The following is a 9,715-nucleotide window of genomic DNA, read 5'->3' on the forward strand; positions in this document are numbered from 1 at the left end:
CTTTGTGTAAAATGTTACTCCAAGTCCTTTTGAGCTAACAATAAACTCTTTATAACTACTGATCCACGGACACACTTAATGTTTCAGTCAGCTATTAAACTGTCCTAAAAAGATCTGTTCAGAAATCAATCATGCACTTTTCTGTATAGAGAACAATGAAAAAAAGAAAGAATAGTAAAACAGATTTTTGGAATACATTCTTTCTTTTACATTTAATTAGATGTCTCACTTGCCATTTACTTAATTATTTGTGAAATTTACTAGCGAGTGAAAATTTCTTGCAGAAAAAAAACCTCACTGAATATCCACCATCACTGGACATAAATGAAGACACAGGCTGATCTTAAAGAGACCCAAAGCAGGGCATGTTGTCACAATATATGGGTATAGTCGCTAAAGCTAACAGCCTTTAACAAAACTGAAAACATTTTAAAAAAGAATGTAGCAGCAAACATGTAAAAAAGTTACTGTATGCAATACTAATTTACTATTTGGGAAACAAATATTGTAATGAATAAATGAAAAACAGTAAGAAATTTATTTTTAGTAAGAAAAATATTGTTGAACTAGATTTGAACTAGATTCTAAACTAACACACAAAACTAACTTTTGACTCAAAACCTTATAGTAATGAGATACTATTCTCTCTAATACAAATGCCAAAAGGAATTTCTTCTTTAGTTTTCTGAACGCTGTAGGGGAGGAGGTGTAGTCTTTGTTGTTTTTTGTGTCTCAGTCAGCTGAATGGAGAAGGAAAATAGAAGAAAACACATACCCCATGCTTGTTTCCCAGGTGCGGGTCCTCAGGTTTTATTAGCATTAGGCTAGCATTTAGCACTATCTGAAACTGCTGTGTTGACAATAAATTCTGTTATGATAAAGAACAAATGCACTTGTGTGTGCACACACTGTTCGGTAGCCCATCGATCATTGCTTATGATTTATGAAGTTTTTTTCCTTATTATTCTGAAGTACAAGGTGTACAGATACACATCACACACTCAAGATAATGTCACTTTTGCCCCATTAGTTTGAAAAAGTGCTTTGGCCAGATTTTAGACACATCATCATTTTAGCTCGGTTTCTCTCTCTGTATCGCATACAAAAAAGCATACAGACACACATACGCAAGTGCAAAATATCAAATCAGCATAATTTCAGTTGCCAGATTGGGTAGCATGAATGTGTGTTTCACACCTGCTCTTAGAGCGTTTTATTGTACTCACATGCAGTATATGAACTAATATAAACCTTAAAATTTAATAGTGTAATCTCTGTAGGATTCTTTATCTAGGCAGAAGTGTGTGTTGAGCATTTTGTGACCATTTTGATAAACTTAATCTGCTATTTTGATAGCCCCCATGCCCCGAAATACGCACAACAGAAAAGTCATGATGTAGTCTATAAATGGCAGCATGGCATCACAGCCCCTCCTCCACATCTGTTAGTCATGCTATTTATGCTTCACACACACACTAACACATTGATTCATGCATACAAAGTTTTAGGCTCATAAAGTGATACTTTTAATGCAGTATGACATGCTGAATCAACCAATCAAACTGCCTGTAGTGAATGCATATCTAAGGAAAGGCCATACCATAAACTCATCCGTCCAGCATCCAAGACTAAGTTACATAAATCTCAACATGAAGCAGCATTATCTTTACACTCTTACACAATGCATCATTAAAACAGGTCCCTTTCCCTGTTTGCGAAGACCATGTTAGACCACACTGGTTCAGGATCATTTATGCTGGTTTTTAGTCATCCTGTTTTTCACTATTGCAATTTATCTGATCAAGCTCATCGACAAGCATGGTCATAAAACTAGCTTAACTATCAAATCTTGCTTTGTTAAACCAAGTAACCTAATGATTTTCATGACTTGTGACTTAACGGTTAACAGTTCGGAAACTTTTTTCAGTTGTCTTTTGGGCGTAATTCATCCACCACTCTTTGTGATATACTCATTTGTGAAGAAGTATGTACTGTCAGTATATACAGTAGTACACTTTAACTATGTTTCATACTAGACAATACATGTATTTATGAATTTAAATAAAGACATACTTAAGGCATATTTAGGGAGGTCAAAAATGCACTCTAAATTTCAGTTGCCGGTTACTTAGATAACAAAGTTGCAACATACCATAAATGTACAATCATTTTAAAGAACTGTATAAGTTCTTATATTTTTTCTGATTTCTGTGTAATTTTCTGCTGAAATTTCAAATGATCTTATAATTCAACAACTGACTTCTGAGTGTACTTAAAGCAATGCAAAAATTGTTTTCATTACATTTTCCATTGTTTCTTCCACTAAGAATTACTAAAGGAATTATTTAAAGTAGAGTAAAGGAACCAAAATCATGACGTACGTGAATAGAACCATAATGTAATACAGCTCCTAATAAATGACTTAAAGACTCCTGGAGGCAAGCACGAGGGAGGGAACAAAAGCAGATCCAGTGTGATCTCATGAGTAATTGACTAATTGTGTGGTTATCTCACCAGTAACAATGAGCGATGTGGGCCTGAAATCTCATGAGCAGGTGGACAAAACCCAATCCTTTACACTCGGACAATGTCCACTTTACACTGTCTTAACACAACCACACAAAAAATCTATCACAAATGTCCTATATGTCATTGTGCTAAGGGGAATTATACATTAAATTAATAAAATATGATAGTAATATATTATTAGATGCTGGACAGAATATTTCTGCTGCTCTATTCCAGACAATGAAATCGAATGGTGCTCACTATATACCATGTGACTGAATTCTAGTTTGCACCATGTAGTATCCCCCTCATTTCTCTCTCACTCACCATTCTGTCCAGATTTCCTCCTCCGTCTCCTCCTCTGTCTTCTCCTCCTCTAGTCCAAAAGAACCTACCCGCCTCAGGGTCAGAGGTGACCCAAAAACAATGGATGATGCAGGTCAGAAAAAGAGAGAGATATTCAGTAAATGATTCTGGGTGTCAGAAGGCCTCTACATTAGTCTACTTCACTCCACATACAGAGAATGAGATCCTGTCCACTAAGCACCTTAAACAACCTGTCTAATCACAGCTTCTATTACTTATCACACACACACACACACAGCACAATAGGGGGTCTACAGTCACATGACAGGAATATCATCCTCGTAGCAAGAAACGAGAAGTCTAAAAAGTAGTAAAGTGTGTCAAATACTGTAGAATCATTCGCTTTATTAGCTTGTCACATAGTTTCTCTCATGTCGCCTGTGATAAAATTAATTGTAAGGCAAATTAAGGGTGCCTTGGGAGCAAAGTGCTATTAATATGACACATATAGTTGCTGCCTATGTAGAACGTTCCAAATCAGTCATTTATGAGGTTCCTGCTAGCTTGGTGCCATAGAAAGCAGTGAGGAAACCTGTTTTTGGGAACAGAGCTGTGTTTAACATGCACATGCACAGGGAGGCCTGTTTTTGTCACAACTTATCACACACTTCAGAAGTGTCACTGAACAGAGAGCAGACTCTGTATAAGTATTTATGAAACTTTATTTAGCAGCAACGTTTGGGTATCAAAAAGACGTTGGATTTGTTCCCAAATGGTGTACTCAATCTTGTGACCGTCACCCACAGACTGCCATCAAAAATTTCACAGGATCACAGAGTGTCCTATTTCACTTGGTATGATTTGCTATGTGCCATCAATGCACCCAACACCCCATGTGGCAAAATGTCTGCAAAAAATAATTTTCTTAATCAGTACTTCTGTCGTATTTTGCAAATACATAATCACAATTTGGGCTGTTCTCAAATAAACTTTTGAAAATTATATACAAGTACAGTGGGTATAGAAAACAATAGAAAACAAAATCCCTACATTCTTTGTTGTTGTTGTTGAATATCCTAGTTCACTTCAAAATGCATCACATTATAACGTCATTTCATGTTGACTTTAAGCAACATATTTGTGTTATCAACTATTTTTGTTGAGTGTACTCTACAGGGAAACAGTCTTTACTCACCAGCCATGACAACAGTGCACATGCTGCCACGCTCATCACAGTCAGACACATGGTTACAGACAGCAAGGGAGGAATGGAGTTTATCCATCAGAGACACATGCTAATAAGAACACATTTGACTTGGCAGAGAGCAGGGAAGGATCAGAGGGAAGTGTACCCCACCTGCACACCCTTTAACCTCCTTCTTTTATCCTTCATCCTCTCCGTCTCATGCTCCTCGCTTCTCATTTATTTTTAGACAGCTTAGTTGAGGGGAGAAGGAAATCATTCATCTGGCTGTTTCTTAAACGATTATGTCCCAGGTGTTGATTTTGATCAAAACGAACAGATTTATATTTTATATATAATATATTTTATTAATATTTGTATATTTTACACAGACACACAATTTCAAAACAATGATAATATATCAAATATTATAATATATATATATTAATTAAATATTTTGTGAAAATTGCATGAATTTTCAACACAGGTGTTGGATCATTTCCACCATAGGCAACCGTATCTTTCCAAAGTGGGAAACTTAAGTGAATACAGTCTATATATTATATAAATTAAATAAACTATTTTAATAGTCTAAAAGTGCCCATATTTAAAGAAACATCAATTTCTGTCAAATTCGAAGTTTCTAAGTAATAAGCGCAATTTTTTTGTTCTGAGGGCAGCTTTAAATCCAGAACACAGCTGTCAAATTAATGACAATCCAACCCAGCACGCAGTTCAGAGCCAGACACGTCGCCCTCCTCTATTTCTCTCACACTTTCTGTCTGTCTTCTGAGGAGGCTGAGAATTGTTGCTGTGGTGATGTCACTGGTTGCCTAGCAACAGCAATCCCTGGGCAACCCGCAATCACAGCCTCAGATGGAACATTTTGGATTATTTGGGGATGATCGAGTTCATCAGTGGTTTCTTGCAGCAATCTGACAAGCTACGACACAAGACTTTATGTCCGGGGAGATAAGATGAAGAAAGCTGCTGTGAGGTCCAAAAGTCCTCTGGTCAGACGATTTCAATTTTAACTTTTCATCTTAAAATATATAATATGTAATTAAATTATAATAATATAACATGTTGTATTAAATTAGAAAAATGCTAACTAAAATCATTTTCACTTGTGGTCGCAGACTTCTGGACTCCACTGTATACACCTTATATTTATCTTGATATATGATGATGGATTTCAAAAATAATGTCCTCAGGGTTTTCTATGGAAGGGAAGTTAACTCTTTGATATTTAATTTTTTGTGTTTTCTCCTTAGGGTGTTTGTGAGAACATTAACAGACAAACAGTGCTGAAACATTAATTGATGGAAAAGCTTGACTCAGCATACAGTATTTCACCACTTCAGTACAGCTGACTATAGTTATGCTAATAATCAATCCTCCACTTATTCTGTTACACTTGCAGTTTATCAGTAAATCACGTGCCATGCTTTTAAGCGATTTTGCCCATTTTAAGCAAAGACAATAGCGTCTTGTTTAATTAATGTATTTACTGTTTGTACGGTTCATGGTTGTAGTTAAAAGTATTTACCTGCTACTGCTAGCAAGTAACTGTAATCTCAGCACTAAACTCCTTCCTGCAGACTACAGGTGGCGCGCGCCCTCGTGTGGTGTGATTTTAACAGTGTCTGTGGACTGACTGTACAGTGAATATATATTTGTTCTTGTGCATTATACAGTAAGTATATTCTTGTTGTCTGTTTGTTTAGATACTTCTGGAACATGAAGTGAGGTTGTATTTATCCTGGCTGTAACTGAGTACCTACTGGTAAATGTTGAAGGCCCCAGAATGTGTAATTGAATGATTACCATGTTTATTAAATTACTATTAAAAATTATTAGCATAAAATTATTGAATTGTAATTCTTAAAAAAAAAATTGTACTATAACTGCAATATTTTGTTTCTTTAGATTTGTATATGAATCTGGATAGGAATTACTGTAATAATGTAATGACTCTTGAATGTGTGTGTGTGTGTGTGTGTGTGTGTGTGTGTGTGTGTGTGTGTGTGTGTGTACATGTATTCACCCATACTTGGTTCCATTGTACGCAAAATGTAAAAATGACAATCATCAATTCATGAATGTTTACAATATAATACACTGATACATACATATAATAACCAGACACCACTTCACCCTGTTTACTGAGCCTAAACAATCATGAAAGTACAGTGATCTTAAACTCTTATATATATAAGAGTTTAAGAACAAAAAGAAGGAAATTTCACACTGCAGCTATGGATTACATCACTAATAATAATGACAAAACAATGCTTCAATAATGTATGCCACTGGCTCATTGCTTCCTTAGGGCTGCTGCTGTGTTAAATTACACATTCATAGTCAACACACCCTTAAAAATGGCACATACTAAAATATATTCCTTATTCAGATACAGAAAGACGAATAATGTGTATGCACAACTACATACTGTATATGTGTGCAAAGATATAACTGACGTCATAAAATGGGCGCTGTATTTTGGTAAAGCAAAGCCTTTACAATCAGATCAAACTATTTCATATTCAATTTAAAACAGTACAATAGTGTTCAGGTTACAGTATAAAAATCTACGGCTCAGTTGATCCCTACACAACCACAGCTGGTGACATGAAGCTGCTCCCTCTGCTGGCTGAGGAAGTGATGTAATAGTTGTCTTCCTCTCCCATCCTTCTGTCTTCATCTCTGTCATCCTGGTAAGGAGACTGTTTGTCCTCCCAGGAGTAACATGAAGGCTCATGATGATCCTGACGGAGAAGAGATTATAGTGTTGTGATAGAGTCAAAGCACGTTTCTATTAAAGATTTGATTATAGTCTGTGAGTAATAGGTGTGAATAATGCATGGAAAATGAACATGCCATCAAATATGCATGATTTACCATCAATGCCTTAAATGCCACAAAGAATTAGTGGAATAGAGAGAGTGAGAGAAATGGCCTCTTACTGAAATCGCGTCCTCTGTCTCATGGTGCATGAACTGAGAATCAGACACAGGTTTATCGATGTTCGGCAACAAAAGGAAAAGAAAAGGATGAATTGTTGAGCATAATAAAGTTTACTAATAAAACTGCTCATCTTGATAAAAGTTTTCAATGGCTAAACAAACACTGAAATACAAAATATAATAAAAAATGTGTTCATTTTAAACTGTAGGTTATTATCAGTGTATATGAGTGAAAATATTAACAAAAATTTATTTTTTACATTTCTTTATCTGGATTACCTTTCTAGTAAAATCTTTCATCAAAAATATATTGTAATACATTACATAACATAAATGTCCACAAAATATACCAAAATGTTAAAACTTTCTATTCATCTTCAAGCAAGGCTTAAATTAAACTTTGCTTTGTGACTCAGACTTTTGGACATCACTACTTGAACACATTTACATATATATAGCTACGAATATACATTTTCTTTCTTTCTTTTTTTATAATATTTACAGTTTTCTCAGTCACTTTGGTACATTTCTCGAATCAAACTCACAATTTGCAAAACAGTAAGTGCATTTCTCAAAACAACTCTTACAAATAGCAAAACACAATGGATTACCTGCAAAAGCCAGTCTCTTGCTCAAAATCCTTAGTTCATCTATCAAAAATAAATATCTGTGTCAATGAACATGTCAGTGCCATCAGAATGACAAGTCTTTGTGTCATAGTTTACGGATAAGACAGTCAAATTGCTTAGTCATGTTGTCAATATAACAGTGTACTCTGGAGGGATGTTATGATGTAAACTATGGCAACATTTTGGATGACAGTTACTGTATTGAACAGTATGCAATATGCTTTTGTATGCCATATATCCATTTCAAAAGTACAAATTTACACATTACTGTATGTGGGATATTGATTGAAAGAGACTGGATAGAATTCCCAGTTACAATTTTAGTGGTCTGGCCAAAAAAAAAACCTTTACAATGTCAATGTGATATAGAAAAGGAAAAAGAAATATGGGCACAAAGATGAAAATAAGTCCATTTTCAGAATGTGTAACTCTTGTGTTGTCCTCTGTCTATACAGTATAAGCTTTCCAACTGAAGATTCATGAGATGAACCTTTGAGCTATTTCAGAGAAATGGTTTATTATTGGTTTATCATCTACATTCTCCTCATTAGTAAATATTCACTTGCACAAGTCATGCCAAATTGACAAAAAGTCTAATAATAATGTGTAAAAAAAAAAAAAAAGTGTGCTTGGCAGTTTATGACAACTAGATTAACCATTTTGCATTTAATGACTTATACGATGAACTAAAGACCCGATATTTTGGGGGTAAGACTATTGCACAGAAAACTGTATAATGCATTTTGAGCAACATGACATTAGCAACTGATAATGTAGGAAACAACAGAGAATTGTACATAATCATTTGCATGGAGGTACCAAAGCATTTGCAACTTGTTCAAAGAAATGAGAAACTGCTTTTTTGATGTGCACAAGTGACACAATGATGTGAGAATTGAACAGGTAGTTTTGAGAATTTCAATTCTGATCTGAGAAATGTACCAAAGCGACTGAGAAAAACTGTAAAGGATTGACTGATAACCTTTTCTTCACTTTTATCAGCTACATTTTCTCAGAGCGTAAACTAAAGTATGAATTGCTCAGCTCTACTCACTCTTTCTGAATAGGAATATGTCTTCATGGGAGGAGGAGGTTTGTAAGTGGGTGGACCGCTGTGAGAACAGACATAAACAATGATCAGTAAAGTGGGAAAAAGTTCATAAGTATTATTATTTTTTATTTATTTTGTTCAACCAGGGTACCAGTTAAAGACAGCATATTACAGAGATGGCAGTACTTACTCTTTGTTTTTCCTCTTGCATTTGCAGACCATCACTATAGTTGCAATTAAGGCTACCAGGATGATCACACAAAGAACAGCACCAATAATACCTCCAGTAGCGGCACCCTTCATTGGCTGAGGAAATTCTTTCATCACTATGGGTCATATATCTGAATTTTCCTTGATCTTCTGAAACAAAACCATTCAATAAACCTAGTAAGCATAAGTTTCTGAACTCAAAGCATTATATTTAGTAAAATCAGCTTGTGTGCTACCGTAAGACATGACCACCCGCACACCATACAGCGCCATGTCTATAAGTTCAGGTTGTTTATAAAGCACCACCTAAATCCTGCTGCGCTGTTATCTTACAGCAGATCCTGCTTTCTTAGTTTGGATTAATAAATCCCAGATTTCAACACATAGAGTCAGGCTTATCTGTCTTGTATGGAATATCTGTACTGTTGACATCTTCTAAGTCATAAAAATGCTGCATTAATCTCTGACGACATGAGATCTTATTTATGAATATAAGTATTATGTGCATTTATTTCTATACAAATCATAGTGTTTTTTTTGGATGCCTTAGTTAGCAGGGAGTAGTACAAACCCGATCCCAAAAAACTTGGGACACTGTACAAATTGTGAGTAAAAAAGGAATGGAATAATTTACAAATCTCATGAATTTATATTTAATTTACAATAGAATATAGATAAAATATCAAAGGTTGAAAATAAGACATTTTGAAATGTCATGCCAAATATTGGCTCATTTTGGATTTCATGAGAGCTACACATTCCAAAAAAGTTGGGACAGGTAGCAATAAGAGGCCGGAAAAGTTAAATGTACATATAAGGAACAACTGGAGGACCAATTTGCAACTTATTAGGTCAATTGGCA

This window comes from Carassius carassius, chromosome 24 (genome assembly GCF_963082965.1).
Source record: "Carassius carassius chromosome 24, fCarCar2.1, whole genome shotgun sequence".
Classification (NCBI taxonomy): Eukaryota; Metazoa; Chordata; class Actinopteri; order Cypriniformes; family Cyprinidae; genus Carassius; species Carassius carassius.